We start from the raw sequence: 22,957 nt of genomic DNA on the forward strand, positions 1-22,957 counted from the left end.
ACTGTTTCTCCTGGGGCATTTTTGTTACATCTTATTCTAACACGGGATTGGATGTGCTGTCTTCAGACCCTGGCCTGCCACGTGGCGCTGTGGGACATCGAGGACTCTGTTGTCTTTCTTGACCCGGAATCCCGGACCTTCCACTCACTGAGCGGACTTCAGTAAAGGACTTATCTTCTCAAAGACCCAACTTACTGAGTTTCTGCCTGCTTGTTCTATCAATTACTGTGGGGGAAGTGTCTAAACCTCCAGCTATAATTGTGGGTTGATTTACTTATTTCTCCTTTCAGTTATACAAATTTTTGCTTCATCTATTTTGAAGCTTTGTTATTGAGTACTTACAGCCTTTAAAATAAAGGGGATTCCAAGTGGGAAGATTGGAGCCACAACCTCAGCAGGATGCTACAGACACAGGCTATGGGCAGGGACCTCACATGCCTGCTTTCTCAAGAGCTGCATCCCTTTGTCATGGGAAATAGCCCTTTGCTTCCCCTTCCCCTGGGACTTTGGCCATCCCACCGCTCAAAGGAGAGAATTCCTAATCGTGAGAGGAACGGCTCCTCTGGTCCAAGAACCCCGAGCTGGATGAGAGACTCAAGTCCACTTCTCACAGCTCTGCAAGTATTTAGACAGCTTAAGCGCTCTTCTTTCTTCACAGACGCTGAGTTAAATACCTCAAAGGGTATGTTGACAAACGTTTGACAACATCAAGACAATGGGTTTTTAAGGAAGCAAGGCCAAATGCTTTTTCAAAGGAAAGAATCTTTCTGTAATTTTAACCGCATTTTGGCATTTCAATCTCTGAATTTCCCGGAGAGAACCAGAGAACACCGGACCTGTTAGAGGCCTAAGAAATCAGCTCCTCCCCCCAACCAGGTTGCCAAAATCGTCAAGAATGTGACATCAGCGCTGGCAAGGATGAGATGCAGGGGACACTTTCATATGCTGCTGATGGGAATATGAGCCTGGCAACACCATTTATAATGAGCCATCCGCAACCCTTTGGTCCAGCAATCCCAGTAATAAGGATCTCTGCAACATGTATTTATTGCTTTACTGTCTGTAGTGCAAAAATGCAAGAAAGAGAGAAAAGACAACCTAAATGTCTAACAAATGAGGATTGATTCAATAAATCGTGCCCATACTATGAAATATTATGTGACTATTAAGCAGGGAAAACTTCTTAGGTCTAGATATTCTGACCTAGAGATATGTCGTGATATCACAAAGAAATGCACATAGAATAACCCATGGGTCCCCGTGTGACTATTCTGAGATCATGGAACTTGGAGGAAGGCATGCTGGGAACCAGCGCCCAGACTTGCCCAGAAGAGCCCTGTAGGCAGCATTTGGGGAAGAAAGCAGAGAAAAGCATCCGTATTTCATAAGGAGACATTACCTTAGGCAACACAACCACTCCTGTGGTCTGCACCTGGAAGCCAGCGACATTCGCTGAACTACAGCCCTTCATGCACAGTCCTCAAAATTTTGCCTATGTGCCATAATCAATATTTCTTTGAGTCAATTTACATTTATCTAGGATTTTGTTCAAATTCTTAAATGCATGTTTTTTAAAAGACATTTTCTGTAACATTCTTGGAGTCATTATTACTTGCCACAAATAAAAAGAAACTTAAAACTAAATATACAGGCACTCCTCGCTTTGCAAGCTTCCACTATGCACAGATTTCAGTTCCCATAGTTTAGTGAAATAGCACCCATCTCCCTTACAACACGATTCAATTTTCAGTCACCAAGGAATACCCTATCAACTGTAAGTCGAGTAAAGTACCAACTTCTAGCTAGCTCTTCAAATTTGTTAGCTCTTGAGCCCACAGATTACTACATAAATAAACAGATGCATATCAGGATGAGTGACCAACCACATCAATTACTTCACAGCCTGTCGGTGACTGATAACTCTGCATCTGTTATTCAGCTCACACTCACACAGCAAAGTACATAATTGGGCCGTCTCCTTGTCTCCTGGTAATAAAACTGCCTGACAAAAATGGATAATCAAAAGATGGAATTGGCCAAGAAAGATGAAAGTGCAGCAAAGAAATGAAAAGTGATAATGCTGCAAGCGAAATTAAAATTAAGTGTAGATCGAATTACAGAAGAAATGGCTGACGGAGGACACGCTGACGCTGCCGCAGTTCAGGAGCCATAGATGGGCAGCCCCAGGAAATTAACAAAGGTGGATTTGTCAACATCAGTGAAGAAGGAGGTTGTAACAAAGAAATCAAAGATGCCCCAGAGGAAGTGACGGTGGCCAAAGGCCAAATAACTGCACATTAAAGAAATTCTCAGAGATATTTCACAACATTGAAAGTGCAAAGGATAAAATGTTGGAAGCTGGTTCGACATTTAAAGAATAAGACCATCTGCCAACGCATAGAAAAGACGCTCACTCCATTTTGTAAGTTAAACAATAAGAGGAAGAAGGTAAACATAGTCAAAGTGCTCTTGATACGTTTTATACAAAGAAATGAAACGCTAACTCTCGATGTTGCTAATGTTTTAAATTACAAAGTACTAAATAAATGTTAGGTGTGCTAGTTTTTCATTGCCCTGTATATTTCTAATCAACAGTAAGAGAGTTTCAATGTTCTGACAAAACTCTTAAAAGGTCACAAAACAAACACAATTTTTCCCATTAATTATTAAGATTGCTTCCTCGGTTTCCGGGTTCATGGGCATTGTTACGGTATCAAGCTACCACGCCAAGTGAGGGCTACTTGTAATTAAAACAAAGCAATATGATTAAATTACATTTGGATACTGTTGCCTGTCTGAGGCTTCAGCAAAATGCCCACTATTTCCCTACTAAAAATCAGCAAATGTTACAGAGTTGTTAAACACAGTTGGACCCAAGCGAGACTCCGTTCTTGACCTAATCAAAAAGGTGGAAAGAGAATTAGAAGGAAGTCATTTTCTCTCTGTGTAATTCAGTTTTCTCTGACACGGTGGTTGTGCGCTCTGCAAACTCATCACATCCCCTGGAACAGGGCTCCTGCCCCTGGGAAGCCCTCAGCCTCCTGGCTTTCTTCCTACAGATGCCACCTCACCCAACCCCACCTGCCACCACGGTCCTCATTGACCTTCGGAGCCTCCCCTGGGCCCCCCCAGACCTGCTCAGGCCCCCATTAGGCTCTCAGGACACTCTAGACTTGCCCGTTAGAGCACCTGCCACAACGGTCCTCACACACTCAAGCATGTCCTTGGTTGAGTCACAGGGTCTCCCCTGTTAGAAGGCAGGGACTAGGCCCCTGGCTCCTTTCACTCTTCATTGCACCCCATGGGCCCAGCCCTGTTTCTGGTGTATAATAGTTGCTCTTTAAATATCTGTTAAATGTTGTTCAGTGAATTACTACCCTGGAATTCTGTGGGAAATAATACATTCTCTAAAAATATTTAGTGCAGAAAAGCTGTTGTTAGCCCATAGAATCCCTATGCAAATTAGAAAATGATGCTTCTTCCATCCCTCAGAAAATTGTCCTAATATACTGATTTTGTTAGAATGAGGCACTTTATTGCCTTTATCTGCTAGACAACTGTCCTTCTAAATCCCCAAATCTACAATGCCTAGGATGTGAATGGCATTGCCTTGGACATGCCCATGTGCAGTAAACAACCTGCACAACCTTACTCGGCAGTCCTGAGCATGTTTGGGCATGCCCAGATTGGGAGGCCACTCGGTGGGAGCAGGGCCTGAATCCTCTGCTGCAGCCTGGATCACCACGTGGCCCTCTCCTGACCTCTCACCCAGGAGTGTGCCTATCATCCCCCACACAGTATCCAGAGTGGCTTCATCTACTGATACATTTCAGAATCTAAAACCAGAGAAAGAGATTTCAGATGAAAGTCAATTAAATTGAGAAACAAAGCTACTGATATAGAAGTTTACCCATGTCATGAGGTCAAACTATTGTCCAAAAAACAGACACAGTGAATCTTATAGAGAAATAAAAGCAAGCTTCTAAGAAAAGTGAACTGACAAAAGGGAGGAAGGCCATCTGGTGGGGTCACGGGCCTGGGAGAGGGACGAGCTGGTTTTGTGTGACTTCTGGTTCTCCCTCAATGGGATTATACCACACAAGAGCTCGGGGCCCCAGCTACGCTGTTTGGTCTGGATTATAGCTCTAAAACACGCTGCCACGTGAAGGGCTTCAAAAAGAGAGCAAAGCAAAAGGAAAGGATGCTTTTGCGCTCACCAACCCTCAGCCTAGAGGTCCCCTCTCCATCTCTGCTGAGAAAGCATCCAGTCAGGCCCGGGAGACCAGCAAACCCCCAGGGACCCAGTTGCATGCGTGAAGCTAGGCTGGCTTCTTTTCTTCATTTCCATTTCTGTGGGAAGCTACAGCCACTCAGCATTTTCATCAGGAGCTTAGAGCTGGCATCAGATACAGCGCCTTGATCTAATAATGTAATCATTATTTTTGTCCTCAGAGTCATCTGTGAAGAAAATTATACAGGTTATTTTATCAGATGGTGTTTTAAATGAGCTTGAGTATTCATATATAATGCAAAGTGACAAGAGCTATTACTGAGAGGAATTCGGGAGAAATTGAGAGGTTATTTCTTCTTTGCATGCAGGAGGCTGGGGCGAGAGACACAAAAAGAAACCATTTGTCCTCCTGTGGCAAGGAGGAGGAAGAAACAGTGTCCCTGTCCTCAGCCCACGCTGCGAGACGCTGCATGCATCTCTGCTTGCCTGCTCACGTTTCCACCATGGCCACAAAAGCACATGTCCAGCCCAGAGTCCTGGTCCCAGGAGGATGAGAGACCCCCCCCCCCACTGACCACCCAGATGAGCTCCCTACCCTGTACCCCAGCTGTCAGCCACTGGCAGCAATCACAAACGACTGTCGCTTTCAACTGCTGGATTCGAGAGAGCTTCATTAGGCAGCAGTAGCAAACCAACACTACTATAAGATGTAACAAGCAAAAGGTTAAGAAGTCAAATATGATCCTCATGTTGTTAAAAACAAGATAGACGCAGAGAAAAGAAACCGGAAATAGATGTGTCAAAATGTGTCTGCAGGCAGCGGAAGGAAAGATTATTTTTACTTTCTTCTTTATAAATGTCTGTGTTTAACAACTTTGCTACAATGAGAAAAAAAAATATTTTGAAAAGTGAAATTATTTGCCTGGCTCAATTTCCTCATCACTTGTACGGAAGACACAGATGAGGTTTCATTCTTTGCTAGAAAAGCAGCAGTGTTCAGTGGAAAGAAAATATGGTCTGGGATCAAAGCCCTGGGCTTGGCTCCTGCCCCCACCCTAACCCTCCTCTGCCTATGAGCGACTTCTCTGAGCCACAAGCAGGAAATTGAGGTCAAGGCACCGGACAGTGTTGGTGTAAGGACTGGGTGTGAAGAACATAGACAGAAGGGCCATTTGACGGTAAAATAAACCAGACAGCAAAGCATCTAGGTGTGAGGCCCAAGAATCCACATTTTAAACTAGCCCCTTCGTGATTCTGAATTGACAGAGCGGGAACCTCAGTCTAAATTATCCAGAGTTCCAAAAAGAAATGCCGAGGTCTTACTTTAGGTACTCGTAGATTCTGGTAAGCTTGAAAAGAATTATTCTTTCTTTCACTGAAAGGTAGGCTGCAAGTATCCTGGGGAAAATTATTTAAATACAGTCGATAAACTAAGAATTAGTTATGGGAAATAAGCAATAATGTCATTTATGCGAATACATAACCGCATATGTAACATGCCAGTAAGAGTCCAGTCAGGAGACAGAAACCACACCAGTCATGTGATCAGGAAAATGTAAGATAAGAACTTCTGACCAATAAAAAGGTGGCTAATCAATAATGGAGACGAAAAGAACTCCAAAGAAAGCAGGAAGAGGGAACACAAGCAGCAGCCACCAGCTCCAGGGCTAAAGGACGTGCCTCCCCCCGCCCCTCCCCCCCACCCCTCCAGAAAAAAAGGGGAGATGTTCCCAGAGTCCAGCTCCAAGACCACACAGCAGGCAGAGAAGGGTGGAGTCGGAGCTGACAGGCAATAAGCTGACGACCGGCACAGTGCTTGTTAAACGTTCTTGAAGGTTCAAGAGCATCTGAACTCAGAACTTCCCCTCATATACTACAATACGATCTATGGTGTGAATTTTCTCTCCCTAGTCTGGGTGTTCTAAATCTATGATCAATGATCTACTTACCTATCTGAAAAGGTTTGCTAAACGGTTGCAACAGTTAATTTTAGCAGAATCTGAATTTTCAAGAAAGGAAAAGAAAACAGAGAAGTTAAGCAATGTGCTTAACATCACACAGCAAAATAGGAATGAACTAAAAAATAAAATTTGTCTCCCAGGCCAGTGCTAAAGACCTTCCATCATATCTGTGTTGCCCATGGGTCCTTTAGATCCAGGTAAAGGAGTGATCAAGTGAGCTTGAAAGATTGTAGAAAGCTTTGCGCTGTGCTCCCATTCAGCAGAGAGAGCTGAATTTCATTGTCAAGGAAGGCGTTGCTGGCGTGGTTCCACCTTCTCGCTTCAGTCGAACAGGAACAAGCACAATTAGCTGCTGCCTACAATGCCTAAGCCATGAACAGGCCACCTCTCCAAGAGCCCTTTGCCTCACACCGCAGGATCTGAAAGGCAGGCTGTGTCCTGGGACCTCAGAGTGTGGGAGGGTCCAACCAGAGCCAGGGAGGCGGAATCATGGAGAATCGTTAGCCTGTGTTAATATCAGAGGTTAACCTCATAAATGCCTGGCAGCCTTTTTGTGTGTGCGAGGAAGATTGGCCCTGAGCTAACATCTGTTGCCAATCCTCCTCTTTTTGCTTGAGGAAGATTGTCACTGAGCTAACATATCTGGGCCAACCTTCCTCTACTGTATGTGGGATGCCGCTGCAGCCTGGCTTGACAAGAGGTGCTAGGTCTGTTCCTAGGTTCTGAATCTGCAAACCCCAGGCCACCAAAGGGGAGCCCAAAAACTTACCCGCTACATCACCAGGCCAGCCCCTGTTTCAACACACTGCTTGTTGTCACAACAAGCGTAATCTATCTCCACAATACGTCATAATGGTTGACAGTGACATTTTCAAATGTAGCTGATATCCAATAATTTATTCTTAGAAAGTTCCTCAGGGCTAACCACTTCCTATTGTCTAAAGGCAACTTTAAAGGAGATCTCTGACAACAATAAATACAGCTGATTATCAATGCTTCATTTCTAATTCATGACAAAATCTGGAAGCCCCAAATTATTTTCTCACAGGGTGACACAAGGACCAGCTCGGGGGCTCCCCATCAAAAGAAACACTGGCACTTCCACTTCTTAATAACACCACAGCCTCTTTCCTCGTGTGAGCCCACCACGTCCTGCCCGCACCTTTGCCATGACCCCCATCTCTCAATCCTCAGTCCGCTTCCCACACAGCAGCTGATGAAGTAACGGGATGCTTCATGGAGAATCTGAAGCGGGAACTGATATTAAAGTGGAGGCATTCGATTCTATAATTAAATACGACTGTAATAAAATTCAACAGTGTAAAAATATATGTAAAACCAATACATAAGTAAGCAGAGGAAAGTGGAAGGAAGTCTAACAGTACTGTTTACTCCTCTGTCAAAGAAGGGAGTCAAGTAAAACCAGCACGGCCCAACAGCACCTTCTCCAGTGACGGAATACTCTGTATCTGCGCTGTCTGCTAGGGTGGCCACCAGCCACATGCGGCTGATGAGCACTTGAAATGTTCCTCAGTGCAAGTGAGGAGCTGAATTCTAATGGTATTTAATGTTAATTCATTTTAATGTAAATAACCGCATGTAGCTACCACATTGGGTAGCTCAGATGCTCCACCATCTCAGAGAGATGTGCACCCCACGTTCACTGCAGCATTTCTCACAACAGCCAAGACATGGAAACAACCTAAGTGTTGAGCCATGGGTGAGCAGATAAATAAAACGTGAGATATATAATTCAGCCTTACAAAAATAAGGAAACCCTGCCATTTGTGACAACACGGATGAGTCTGGAGGACACGATGCTAAGTGAAGTCAGCCAGACACGGAAGACAAATACTGCCTGACCACATACGTAAGCAGACTCTAAAAGACCTGAACCCGTAGGGGCACAGAGGAGAACAGCGTTTGCCAGGGGTTGGGGGGAGGGGAGATGGGGAGATGTTGATCAAAGGGTACAAAGTTGAAGTTATGCAAGAATAAGTTCTGGGGATCTAAGGCACAGCATAGTGACATAGTTAACATGACTCTATTGTACACGTGAAATTTGCTGACAGGCTAGATCTTCAGTGTTCTCACCACACACACACACACACACACACACACGTGCAAAAAATGGTAACTGTGCAGTGGATATGTTCACTGGCTTGGCTGTGGGAATCATTTCACGATGTATACGTGTGTGAAAACCTCACATTGGACACCTGAAACACAGACAATTTCTATTTGTCAATTATACCTCAATAAAGCTGAAAAACATTTTGAAATAAATATAAAATTTAAAAAAGGATGCTGTACTAAAATTAAATAGTGGCATCAAAAAGAGTGAAAGCAGGGGCAGGCGGGTGGCGCAGTGGTTAAGTTCAGGAGCTCCACTTTGGCGTCCAGGACTTCGTGGGTTAGGATCCTGGGCCTGGCCCTACACACAGCTCATCAAGGCGTCCCACATACAGAATAGAGGAAGACTGGCACAGATGTTAGCTCAGGGCCATTCTTCCTCACTCCCCCCAAAAAAGAGTGAAAGCAGCAGGGGTGGTGGTAAGGATGGTAATAATAGTTATGACAAAAACAAAAGGGTGGCTGTGACCATTGACCTGTTTTCCCTGTAATTTCTTTCCCCCTGATCATAGCAAGGTGTTTTAAAAGTCACTATCTCTTACAGTGATTAACATTTTTTGAAGTTCAGAAATTTCACATTAGATTCTTTGTCTTCTTTAAATATAAGTAAAAGGAGAGTTTAACACTTAAAAAAAAAAAAAAACAGCAGCATGCAGAGTATGACCTTGTTATAAGCATGACGCCCCTGCGCTCTGTGTGGGTCCAGCCCGCCAGCTCTCCGCACATTCGTGGACTTGGCACAGGCAGGTCCAGTGACGGGTCTACAATCTTACCCATGGTCCTTTGGTGGGGCTGGGATTTCTATTTTTCCTTATGTTGTTTAAAGTTTTTATAATGCATCTTTTTAAATAAAAGCAATAAAGCCTTTCGAGAAAAAAAGCCGCCCACGACATCCATCCAGCCCGAGGCGGAGGGAGGCACCGCCTTCCCAAGCCGCCAGGCGCCACGCGGCAGGTGCGGGCAGGCGCCGCGCTGAGCGCTGGGGGGCAGGAGGGGCCCCCGCTCTCGGGCGCCGGGAGATCGCGAGTCCCGGGGTCCCAGGGGCCGGGGAGCCGTCCGCCCCCCACCGGGGAGACGCCGGGCGAGGGGCAGGTGTTCGCGGAGCCCCGGGGCACGTGCGGCCGCCGCTGGTCTGTGCGCGCCATCTGGTGGGCACCCCGGGGACTGCCGCCCGTGATCCCCTCCGCTCCGGAAAGAGAAGCCCGGCAAGAATGCCGTCTTGGCAGTTCGCGAAGTCAGAGCTACTTAGAACAAGGCGTGCTGGGCTCTGCGGTAAGCCATGCAACAACGACGACGACGACAAAAGATGCGTTGCAACATTCCCTTGCCAGTTGAGACACAGCTGCTGTGCCCTGGGGGGAGCGGAGGGGCTGTAGCAGGTACGGACAAGCTGCATCTGTTCCACTCGGTCAGGGTCCACGCCGCCCTGTTGTGAAACACTTTCAATTTCACCACTGCTCTTGAGTGTCTCCCCTTTAATCACACTGGCATACTGATAAAAAGAAACTGACATTTATCATACACATATTGTGTGACAAACGCTGTGCTGCCATGTGTCTCATTTCCCCTTCACATGACCTTGATAAGGGCATTCTGGTAGGAATCATATTACCCCTTCTCCAGACAGGATGACTGAGGCTCCAAAGGCAGCCGGTGCCGAGGATCACAAAGCTGAAGGAAACGGCAGGTGGGACATGAACCGAGGCAGCTCGACTTTTCTTAAGTACACACGTCTCCACGGGTCCGTGATTGACTAGGCAGACTCATTTCGCTGGTCACTCTGGTTTGTCATTTCCAAACGGGGATCTCAGTCTTGGAGGAGGCCCCGGAAGTCTCAGCACTCAGACACAACACGCAAATTCACAACTCCATGTTGTGATAAATAATTCAGCTCACTCATCAATAATAAAGGATTTTTTTTTTTCAAAAAGAAAATTATTTTCTCAGAATACAGCCTCCTGATGGTTTTACCACTCTAAGGGCATGTAAAACAGGAGCATGAACCCCTTCACGTCATCGCTCTCAATTTTGTCATTCAGGGCTCATCGCCCAACAAAACACAACAGCTCCGGAGCAGAAGGCTTTGATGGATGTGCCGCACAACGGACGTTTTTTGAGATGGGTCATAAATATTAATGGTATTGACAGAGCCTTAAAATTTGTCATGGTACATTGCTGCAGCCACAGAAGCACCAGAATTCTTTGCTCCTCGACTGACAGCCACCAGTTTCTTCCCTGGACTTGCTTACTGGGTCTCTTTTTCCCGTTCACCTTCAGAAATTATCCATCAGCAAAGGTTTGCCAAAAAATGCAGGTCAACTGAACCAAACATCTTAATGGATTTTTCCCTTCTCCTTTTCCACTTAGCTGACTCCAGTTCACTCTCTAAGAGCAATCCTTCTTCCATTGTTTTTTTCATGTAAGTTGGGAAATGACATAACAGCTAAATCCAGTTATGGGGCACTGTGGTGACAGGTTTCCTGAATAGACTCCTGGGAGTCACGTGCTGGACAACTGCTCAGCTGTGGGCGGCTGAACTGCGTCTGGCACATGAGAAGCGCGTAGAGTGGCACTTACAAGGTGGCAGGCTTTCATCTCATCCAAGAAAGATGGTTATTTCTGGTCATTTGGTAAAGCGTACCCACTGGACACATATTCTCCTTGACAATTGACAATTGCTCCTTCCGCTGTGAGCGGGTTGGATCAATCAGCTGAAACCATGGGAGTTAAGGTAACTTTTGCACACATCTTGCTCTTTCTTGTACAGAAGAGAACCTAAAAGACAGAACTGTGTGACGTTTATCCCGGATACCTGCTGCCAAGGGCTGTGTGCAGGCTCCAACAGGTGATTACGCTGACGAGCTTGTTTGGGTGGAAAAAGAAGAGGCAGTGCCAGCCTTCTGGGTGGGCTTGTGAAGTCAGGATTCAATAAAAATGCCTTGCAGGGTGTGGGAATCTCCTTCCTGTCCCGGTAAACGGAGTCTAGTCAACACCAGAATGTAAACGGTTTGCAGCTGAGTTGATGACTGAAGACCTAACAGCCCCATAGAGTCATTATCCAGAAGGTCAGTTCTCACTGGAGAAGTGGAAAGTGCAGGGCTGGGCTGCCCCCAACACCCTCCAGCTCGAAGTTGGCAAGTCCGTGGCATGTGTGTGGCCACTCCCCGTTCCTGAGCCTGCAGTGGGTTAAATGGTGTGGCCCCAGAATTGCTGGCCACTGGAATCTCAGAATGTGACCTTATTTGGAAGAGGGTCTTTGCAGATGCAATTAGTTAAAATGAGGTCATACCAGATGAGGGTGGGCTCTGAACCCCATGACTGGTGTCCTTTATAAGGAGACGACACAGACGCAGACACACACACAGTCCTGTGATGACAGAGGCAGAGACTGGAGTGATGTGGCCACAGGCTAAGGAAGGCCTGGAGCCAACAGAAGCTCGAAGAGGGAAGGAAGGACCCAGAATCCCAGAACTTTCAGAGGGTGCGGGGCCCTGCTGACACCTTGATTTTAGAGCTCTGGCCTCCAGAATGGGAGAAAATACATTCCTGATGTTTGAAGCCACCCAGTTGGTGGTAAGTCGTTACGGCAGCCCCAGGAAACTAACAGAGCACCGGGAACAGACTATGGACTGACCATCCTCTCTCCTGCCTCAGCATGGCAGTGCTCTGGCGTGACACCATTCGGTACATGACATAAAACCCGCTTTCCACCCCCAAACCAGATGGAGCTTTATAGGATGTCTCATAGTAGCAGAAAACAGAGGGGGAAAAGAGGAAATGGAAACCACCTAGATATTCATCAGCAGGGAAATAAACTATGGAATAGCCCACCGCAGAATACTTGAGAGCAATTTTTAAGAAATGAATGAGGCAGCTCTATTCACATGGGCGTGAAAAGCCTCTAAGACACACTGCCGGCTGGAAAGAGCGTGAAACATGGCACACCGCCCTTCGTTTTAAAACACAGACACACTCGCAACAATGTCCTATGTTTTCTGCAGCCATATGCATGTGTACGAATGTAGATACACAGAAAGACGGCAGTCCAGATGGAAGAAATAAAATGATAAACCACAGTTAGTTCGCGGAGGGGAGCTGGAGCCGCGGGGTCGTCAGCCAACACTTGAGCCGTCATATAAGGTTTCAGGAGGGCGTATTCAAGCACTATTTAGTTAGATTTTATTTTTAAGTTTTAAACAGAAGACAAAGGACAAGAAAAAGACTCATTCGCCAGCCTGCAAAACTTTCTGAAATGCCCTCCCACTTAAGACCTCCCCAGGCTGGTCAGGCCCGGGGGCCCGTGCGCGCCTGCCAGGCCTTCCTGGGGGGAACGTCCCCGCTCAGGGTGGGCTCCGGGCTGGAGGCTCCCAGGACACAGGCTGCCCTCTGAGTCCCAGCCGCCTGCAAAGTGAATGTGCAAAGGACAAATAGTGACAGGGAAGGGAGAGAGTCTCCACGACAGGAAACAGGAGCCGCATGACATTCAAGTCCCCAGCTGGTTCTGGGGCATCAGGCACAGTCACCCCAAGAAGATAAAGGGCCTCCAGAGCACGTGGAGTTTCCGGTGGCAAATGGACGCCTGCAGCAGGAGAGGAGACTGGTAGGCCCGGGCCAAGAAATCAGATACAAGCAGCTCCACGTGGCCTGCCCTGGTCAGCGGGGAGCCTGACCCCGCCTCCCCTGGGAGCAAGAATCAGCTTCCTTGAGTACAAAAGAGAAGAAAAGAAAACAGAGCTTTCAGGGGCTGGCTCCGTGGCCCAGTGATTAAGTTCAAGCGCTCCACTGCGGTGGCCCAGGGTTCAGATCCTGGGCGCAGACATGGCACCACTCGTCAGGCCATGTTGAGGCGGCGTCCCACATCCCACAACTAGAAGGACCTGCAACTAAGATATACAACTGTGTACGGGGTTGGGGAGATAAAGCAGAAAAAAAAAAAAAAGATTGGCAACAGTTGTTAGCCCAGGTGCCAATCTTAAAAAAAAAAAAAAAAAGACCAGAGCATTTCAGAATGCAGTTCCCCCACCTCCACGCTGGAGTCAAATGTTTGCCTCCGGGGGCCCCCTGCTCTGACCCCTTGTGCCGCAGGCCCCACCGTGAGAACCGCTCTCTACACGTCACAGCTGCGCTCAGCCAATCCACCCACCAAAATACCGCCCTGCCAGACATCCCTTCTGTTCTCGGCTGTGGATGCCGCTGTTCCAAATCATGTCCAGGGCTCCTCTTTATGACGGCAAATTTAACACCAGCCTCCATTCTGAGCAGTTCCCACACATGACTTCACCACAATCCTGGGCCAGTTTCACAACGGGGAAACTGAGTCATGGGGAATGGTTAAGTCACTCGCCCAAGCTCCTGTGGCTGCTAAGTGTCAGAGGCAGGATTTGAATACAGCACCAGAGTCTGTGTCCTAACCACTGCCCTGCCTGACACTGAGGGCCCCTCGGGTGTCTGAGTTTGCCAGCAACTCAAATCAGTTCGAAACTCTGCTGCTTGTCAAACAGGAACCAGCAAGGCTTGGTTATCGCATAAGAAAGGAAGTGGCCCAAACTCCCTGCCCATCAGGATTGTCGCTGATACTCTCCTGGTCCGAGTCCAAGATACACATGGAGCCTGGGAGTCTTTGGGAAGGCTCCCACCCTGCGCCTGGGTCCCGCCTCTCCAGGGATGACAAGCAGCCACTTCCCTCTGAGGTCCTCTCACGGCCCCAGGGAAACAGCCAGGGAGGAGGGAGTGGGTGCTCCCTACTCTTGAGAACACGCACCCTCATTCCAGGCTGGGGAACCTCTCTCTCTCTCTCTGTCTCTCTATCTCTATCCCTCCGCCCCCACTTCCTACCTTTAAAGACGCCCCTCCCCCCTCCTCTACTCCCAAGTGTATAGGATGACTGAGATGAGGTTTATTTACAGAAGACCAAAAAAAGCCTCCGTCATTTTCTCAGAGAGGATTTCACCAAGTCTGAGCTGAGATTTGAGTGATGAGATGACAGACCCGTCGGGAGCTGGGAGAAGAGAATTCTAGGTGCAGGAGGGGCTTTGGCAAAGGCTCTGGGGCAGACACGGGTTTGGCTGCAGGAGCAAGAAGGGGAGCGGGTGGGGTGAGGTCTGAGGGGCAGGGGCCAGCTTGGCTGCACTTCCTCCCGCTTGAGGAGCAGGAGCACTCTATCCCAGGACCAAGCAGCCCCTGGAGGGCTTGGGGTGGGGAGCATCCCCATCTGTGTGTGTTTAAGTAGAGCGCTCTTTGTGGCACGTGGAGTGTAGACTGCGGGGCATCGAGGATGGAAGCAGGAGATGGGAAAGGCCTGACAGCCATCCAAGAGAGAGGCCATGGGGGCCCGGGGCAGGGAGCTGGCGCTGGGAACGGGGACGAGAGCGTGAGTTGGGGGCTCCAGACGCCCCTCCACGCCCCATCCTTACGTGGAGCACATGGTACTGAGCACATCTAGTCACATCCCCTCCCTACCCCATGAGGCTGTGAGCTCCGGGCGGGCAGAGACCAGCATGGCTGTTCGTCACCTTGTCACCCAGCACCCGCCCAACATCTGACAACAGACAGCACTCGGTGAACACTCCACACTGAACGCAGAGTTACTGCACCGGTGTTTTTAAAAACATAAATCAGCCCGTGTTGCCTCATCCCACTGAAAACCATCCAGTGTCTTCCCGTTGCACACAGAACAAGACAGAGTAGGGTCCCCAAACTAGCATCCACAGCAGATTTCTCGTGTTAGAATTCAGGAGTCCATGAGACTGGATGGGAAAAACACACACACACGCACCCAGAGACACACACACGCACCCAGAGACACACACACGCACCCAGAGACACACACACGCACCCAGAGACACACACACGCACCCAGAGACACACACACGCACATCCATATATACACACACGCACCCAGAGACACACACACGCACCCAGACACACACACACGCACCCAGAGACACACACACGCACCCAGAGACACACACACGCACCCAGAGACACACACACGCACCCAGACACACACACACGCACCCAGACACACACACACGCACCCAGAGACACACACACACGCACCCAGAGACACACACACGCACCCAGAGACACACACACACGCACCCAGAGACACACACACGCACCCAGACACACACACACGCACCCAGAGACACACACACGCACCCAGAGACACACACACGCACCCAGAGACACACACACGCACCCAGAGACACACACACACGCACCCAGACACACACACACGCACCCAGACACACACACGCACATCCATATATACACACAAATGCACAAGTGCACTTATATACACACACACACATCTTTATTTTTATTCACCTCTACTTGAAATTTAGCATTTCTTTTGATGACAGTGAGTACGACAGACCACAGTACCAGGCATTAGCAGCATCAGGTTTTTTTCCCCAACGCCAATTACAGCCGCGTTCATATCACATTACAGTCGTTACCTCTCTCTCAAAGTGGCACTTGGGCTCATCAATACGTTGATGTCGCGGGAGCTATTGTATCTGACACTAGACCTTGTTTGGTAATGCAATGAGAAAATATAGAAATGGTACATATATTACCATATCACACATTTGCTTTTCTAAGTATTTTTGATCACTATATTTCAATATAATTGGTTTTCTTTTTAGTTTTTTAAAAATTTTACGCATTTTAAAAATTCCAGACTGCCCGAGAGCTCCAAGGCACAGAGAGCGAGGAGCGCTGGGTCCTGCTGGACAGAAGGATGCTGGAGGCGGCCTAGTGAGAAAGCCGCTCGGCAGCAGAACCAGCTGTGCACTTTCTGCCACTTATTTATTCTCTCTGTTCGTCAGTTTCTCATCCATAAAATGGGGGTAATAGAGGTACCTCATAAGGTTGGTGAGTGTTTAATGAGTTAATATATCTAACAGAATAATTCCCTCCACCCTGAATATGTCCATGTCCTGACGCCAGAACCTGTGGATACGGGACCTGACATGGCAAAGGGGCTTTGCACGTGTGACTCAGTGAAGGATATGGAGAGGGGGGATTGTCCTGGATTATCCAGGTGGCCCCAATGTCATCACAAGGGTCCTTGGGAGAGGGAGGCAGGAGGGCCAGAGTCAGAGATGGAGACGTGGTGAAGGAAGCACAGGTCAGAGTGATGTGGGGCCATGAGCCGAGGAATGCAGGCGGCCTCCAGAAGCTGGAAAGGGCAAGGAAGAGACCCTCCCCAGGGCTCCCAGGAGGACCCATCCTGGCCGACACCTTGACTTTAAGCCCATGGACCCAGCTCAGGCTTCTGACCTCCAGAATTAAAAGATACATTCGTGTTTTTTAAAGCCACCAAGTCTGGTCATTTGCTACAGTGACAATAGGAGACAATGACAGACACGGAGAACATTGCCTGTGCAGCAGAAGGCTCGTGGAATGTTAGCTGTTACTGCCAAGGTCTGCAGAAACTGCCCTGCCTTCCTCTCCAATCTTGTCTTTCTCCTGCCCCTCCCCCCTTGCTGTCTACATCCCAACAGCCTGACCTTCTCTGAGTTCTTCAAACACCAAGCTTAATTCTGCTTGAAGACGCACACTGCTCCCTGTGTGTGGAACGCTCTCCCTCCACAGCCTTCTATAGCTGGCGCCTCCTTCTCGGTTAGTTCTCAGAGCAAACGCCAGATCCTTAGAAAGCCTCTTCCTGGTCACCCTAACACCGCCCACCCCCTCCCCATCTCTGTATTCTGTTACCCCAACGTGAGTTTCTCCGGAGCACCCACCACATCTGAAGGGACCAAATGTATTTGTTTCCTTCCAGGATGCAGCATTCTCTCCTAGAACATAAGCACCGTGAGAGCCGAGACCTCGTGGGCCTGTTCATCGCCCCCACTAGAACACAGAGCAGGCACACGAATATTGTTGGAAATAAAGAAGTATTTGTGCCCAAGCCTTGTTGTCAAGTTTCAGGCCAATACGGCTAAAAAGGAACCTGATTATCTCTTGTTTTTCCCTCTGCTGAGCCCGTGTGCCCAGTTGCCTAGAAACTCACCAAGTGTGTTAGTTGTTTTATTCCAACTTTGTTGAAAGATAATGTGTTTTTTATCTGCATGTGCAGAGCTGGCTTTTTAGTTTTAAGAACTGAAGTTGAATGGTGGGCTGCAGCCCTGACTCCGAGCCACCCACGGAAACGAACCTCTAAGTTCAAAGCTTGGAAATTGCCCAGAAAACTGAAGAGAAGTGACAGGGAGCAAAGGGACGCTGTGCAGGGGAAAAAAAAGAAAGAAAATGTGTGCTTTTATAAAGAAGAGAAAAGGAAAAAAAAGGCACATAGTTACCATTTACCAGCCATGGAGGGGACAGTACAGACTACCTTTAAATCTTAGATTTTAAAGATGATGCAGAAAATATCATTATTACCCTGGGTTGCCACAATCCTCTTTTTAGACTGCAGTTTTTAAGATGGCATTTTTGAAGGTTTTGACCATCTGTGCTGTTCCGCTAGTAATGGAAATATTAGACACAACTGCTTTCCAAGGGCTAGTGATTTCAATTCCAAAATTTCCATCCATTCTATTTTCTCCCTTTCCATTCACCAAGAAGTAATGAATCCAGAACACAGTGTATGCTAGATAAGTGTCTATTGTATAGTGATTCACCCAATGGGTGGGTGGGTGAGTGGATGGATGGGTGGGTGGGTGGGTGGATGGGTGAGTAGGTGGATGAGTGGATGGGTGGATGGATGCATGGGTGGATGGATGGATGGATGGATGGACGGATGGGTGGATGGACAGGTGGATGGGTGGATGGGTGGATGGATGGGTGGGTGGATGGGTGGGTGGATGGATGGGTGGATGGATGGATGGATGGACGGACGGACGGATGGATGGATGGATGGAGAGATGGGTACAACACCACTGCCATTGTCCTTTTGCAAGCCCTCCTGCCTGGACTATTGCATCAGCCCCCACTCTGGCTTCCATGCTTGGGGTCTTTCCCCAGTCCCTTTAGGCCTTCCCCCAAAGCTGCATATTTACCTTGACAAAGTAGAGGTTGGTTTGCTACCCAACAGGTGTCAACAGCATCCAGTGCCTCCAGGGTCACACAGCTGTGGTAGCAAAGTTCTAGGTCACCAGCCTGGGGTTGAATCCCAGGATAACAGTTCCTTCTCAGAGGAGCCTGTGAGATTGAATGAGACACTCCATGGGCAGCAGACACCACTGACTACCCACCCAACAGTCGTCTCTCCTCTCTTTCCTCTCCCAGGTGAGGCCAGAAATTCCAGAGCCTCATTTCCCCAGTCTCTCTATGCCGTGGATGCATCTGACTCATCAAATGAAGCTCTTTCTTTCCTCCAGGAGGAGAATCTACCACCCATCTTGAGACTGAACTTCTGTCTGGCCTTCACCCAAAGTTTGACAGATACACCTACATGTGGCCAGAGAGTACGATGACAATGATGAAAACAGCGATGACCAAATATTACCGACTGCTGACAGAGCGCCAGGCCAACGGCTAACCTTTACCTGCAGTGTCTCATTTACTCCCCACAAAACTCCATGAGGCAGGAAACCTCATGTTTACACTTTACAAATGAGGAAACTGAGTCTCAGAAAGGTCAAGTGACTTGCCGAAGGTGACAAAGCCAGGAAACACTGGAGCTCAAATTTCAATCTAGGCTGGTTAACATGATTTCCTATACTCATGACCAAAGGTTTCACTGCCAACTACCTCAAAGGTGAAAAGAACTGAAGTTTTCCCAGAATGTTTCCCACCCCAGGTGAACCAAGAGGATAACAAAACCAGCTGAGTAGAGAGGGTCATTCAGGCACCAACCGCTGCATCTGCTCTGATCTCTCTGGATGCTCTCCCCCTCATGCGTGGCTTCCAGATTTGCCTTGATATTTACACATGTTCTTACTTATTGTATCTTATTTGTCCATATGACACCCCTGTGCACTAGACAGGAGAGGTATTCTGTCTCAGAAATTCACACATGAGAAACGAAAGGAAAGGTCACACAGAGAATGAGAGGCCGACAGGCTCTGCCCTCGGGTGTCCACCTCCAGGCCCCAGGGGTCAGAGGAGGATGTGGGGCTATTATGGGAGCCTACCCAGCCCCAGCCCCAGGTGGTCCCTCCCCACAGAAAGGCTGTGTGCATAAATTAAGAGGCTTGTGACCACCCAGCCTGTGGTGGCTCTGCTGTGGGATGCCCGGGAACTGCAGAGAGCAAAGTGCTTCCCTGATGACAGGGGAGTGGTGTCCCCAGGAGCCCGGAGCTGTCAGAGGTGGTGGCTGGCTGGGGATGACACTGAGGTCCAGAGAGCAGCTCAGGCCTGGGGAGGGGATGAAAGAACAGACATGGGAGGAGGGATGGGGGGCTCCGGGTGCACAGCCTGAGAAGGAGCAAAATAGAGGGAGCTGGGATCCTGCATAAGGCAAGTGGTAGGAAAATAAGTCCCCAAAGATGCTCACGTTGTAATCCCCAGAGCCTGTGAATATGGTCTTTACGTGGCAAAAGGGAAAGTTAAGGATCTTCAGATGGGGAGATCATCCTGGGTTCTCCAGGTGCACCCAAAGTGACCACAAAGGTTCTCGTAAGGGAAAGAGGGAGGCAGGAGGTCAGAGAAGGAGACACGATGATGGAAGCAGAGGTCTGAGTGACGTGGAGCCAGGGGCAGAGGAATGCCGGCAGCCTCTAGAAGCTGGAAAAGGCACCAAGTGGACTCTCCCTGAGCCTCTGGAAGGATGCTGTCTGCTGGCGCCTTGGTTTTAGCCCTGTGAGACCCATTTCAGACTTCTGACCTCCGGCCCATAAAATCATAAACTTCAGTTATTTTAAGCCACTAAGTTTGTGGTGATTTGTTACAGCAGCAAAAGTAAATAAGTACAGCAAACGAGAGCTATCCAGCCAGTGGATTCAGGTTCTGGCGTAAATACAACCGTTCGTTCATTTGCTGAGCAAATGCTGTATTCTGGGTGCTGAGAGAACATCTGGAGATCAGAGCAAGATGTAGGAGCTTGTGATGCAGTGGAGGGAGACAGACAGTATTCTGGTCCTCAACTGACTGCCTCTCAGCTCCACATTCACCCCTCATTACCTGCTCTGTGAAAATGGATCTGAGCCCTGAGCCCTTAATAGTTTTCCCGTGCAAATGGGCAAGATGTTAAGCTTCACCAATAGAGGGCGCTGGAGAGGCATTTTGGAAGGAAAGGGCGTGCTTTCTGATGCTGGTGCACTCCTCCCGCCCTGCAGGTGCACATGGCTTCTCCAGGACTGGTGGCTTCCCCTGTGTCCAGCTTCTGCTGCCTCCAGCAGCCAGAGAGCCCAGTGGCCAGCAGCTTTCCCCAGCACCCACTTTGAGTGGTTTGGTAGCAAATGCCTCTGATGAGACACCTCCCTGTGAACAGCTGTCCCCAGACTTCCAGCAAGTTCCACTGGTGTGCTACCTCAGCAACTTCTCTACATCTAGTGAGCTGTAACCATACCCTCTCCAAAAACAGGAGACCTCAGGCAGGGGGAGACCTCTTCCTCGGTGCTCTATCTCAGCCCCAGGGGAGTGGATGCTCCTGACGCCTGCTGTTCCAATACTCCTTAGAGTTCTCTTCACTTCTTGCTAATCAACCCCTCATTATTCTGGTCTTCTGTTATAATTAATAGGGGAGGAGGGGGAAAGGAGGAAGATAAGGAGGATCGGGGAAAGGAGGAGGGGGAGGGAGAGGGAGGGGAAGGAGGAGGATGGGAGGAGGGGCAGAAAAAGGAGGAGGGAGAGGAGGGGGGAGGCGGGGGACGGGGAGGAGGAAGAAGCACATGAAAGGTAATTACATCTAAGAGCACTAGGCAGCATTCTCCCTTAAAGGCCAGCCTTCGGCAGTTACGAGTTTGGAAAGCAGCTAAAACAACTGATTAAAAAAAGATGAACTACCAACTTTGGCTCCACTGCAAACTTTACTGAATAGCTCTGGTCCTTTGGAGCCATTTCAGAGCCACTCTTCAGAGAGATCCAAGAGATACTTTGTAATACACAACACCACTCAACCATCCAAACCCAGCACTTCCCAGCCAATGGGAATTAAAGCCAAAAGCAAGAAACCGTCCCCAAGTAAAGATCAGCCAGATGGGGAGACACTGATAGTCAGAGACATGGGGTGTGCACAACACACATAAAACCAGCCTCCCCAGAGAAGCAAGATGCTCAGATGGCACCAGAGGGGAAGAAACGGGGGGTGGATGAGGGAGGCAGCAGAGAATAACTCTGCACAGCAGGCAAGCCACCGCTGGACTCCCCCTGGACTCCAGCCCCAGCACTGTGCCCAGGCATCCGGCACTGAGACGCAGAGGAGCAGGGACACTGGATGAGCCCCACAGGCAATTGTTGGCCACCACAGAAAGACTGCCAGAGCTGACCTGTGTCCTGACCACATTCCCAGTGCCTGCTTTCCCTGCTCTGCCAGGCTCTTCGCTCCTGTGCAGGTTTCACCAGTTCCTTCTCCCCCAAGTTCTCCCCCTGTCCCCACCATGTGCCCATCAGAGGAGGGCACCATACTCTCCTTCAGAATTCCATCCTCAGAAGCTTCAGGAGGCTGCAGAATCCCCAGTGAACCTAGTGCCACAGATCAAGCACACGGCAAAATCGTAAGGACTTTGAGTAGACAGATAACCCAGCCTCAGCCAGATCTTGGTTGATGCCAAGAATTGACAGAAGAGCACCTGGAAAAGGGAATGCAGGACAGTCTTACTTTGCCCTGAAATCCACCTCCATCCATTTCAGCCCCTTAATGGGGCCCTTTCCTGCTAAATTGTGGCTGCTCCCAAACCAAAATACAGACCACTGCCCAGGCATCTGCGATTAAAGCATAGATTCATTCATTCATTCATTCACAGTCCCAGGCGTTGTTCCAGGTGCTGGGGACACAGATTTGGACAAAACAGACCAGAACCCTACCCTCATTGATCTCGCCTCCCAGGGACACGGACAGATGGTGAAGCCTAGACCTCAACACTGATGGTGTCTATGAAGAAGACAAAACAGCGTGGTGATGTGGACAGAGTGATGGGCGAGGGGATGGAGGGCCAGTTCTAGCCAACGCAGTCAGAGAAGGGGCCTCCCTAACAGCCGAGTTGAAAAGAAGGAGCCAGACATGGGGAGAGGTAGGGAAAGTGTGTTTTGGGCAAAGAGGAGAATCAAGAACACAGAGATGGGAATTGCAGAATTAATTGTAGGGTGGAGAGTTTCATCTGCAAGGATCTTAACGCTGGTCTCCAATTTGAGTGTGGATGATAGAAGCACCCACAGACGGCCCTGGAACAGCTGAGCATGGACCCCCACACTTTGGTTCCAGACTGGAAGGTCAAAGCGGTGCAGAATATATTTGAACATTTGCAGTGTGAAAAAAGGTGTTAAGCATGGGAAATCCCCATGGGTTTATCATCCCTGTGACCCACCAGCACCATCCTTTATAGGTTCTGGAACCTCATCCATGACCCTGTTCTCAGATGTGGCCCTTAAGCCTGGTTGTCAATGGAGCTTAGGCCAAGCTCAGAGGGGAATCTGGTCCTCTTTAGGCCAGAAACAGAAACACAAGTGGTTTTATGGATGCTAGGACCCTATCCAGGTTCAGCTGGTCAATTCCCAACAAGGTGCCTTCAGTCCATCTGCATTT

At 48.8% G+C, this 22,957-nt stretch overlaps 1 protein-coding gene across 3 annotated transcripts in view; it reads right to left on the bottom strand.

Moving 5' to 3' along the window:
* The window catches only part of LOC106840849 (transmembrane protein 132B), a 358,331-nt gene that overhangs the window by 63,003 nt on the left and 272,371 nt on the right, over positions 1 to 22,957 (bottom strand). The gene's annotated exons all lie outside the window — the stretch shown is intronic.

Source organism: Equus asinus, chromosome 8, assembly GCF_041296235.1.
Source record: "Equus asinus isolate D_3611 breed Donkey chromosome 8, EquAss-T2T_v2, whole genome shotgun sequence".
Classification (NCBI taxonomy): domain Eukaryota; kingdom Metazoa; phylum Chordata; class Mammalia; order Perissodactyla; family Equidae; genus Equus; species Equus asinus.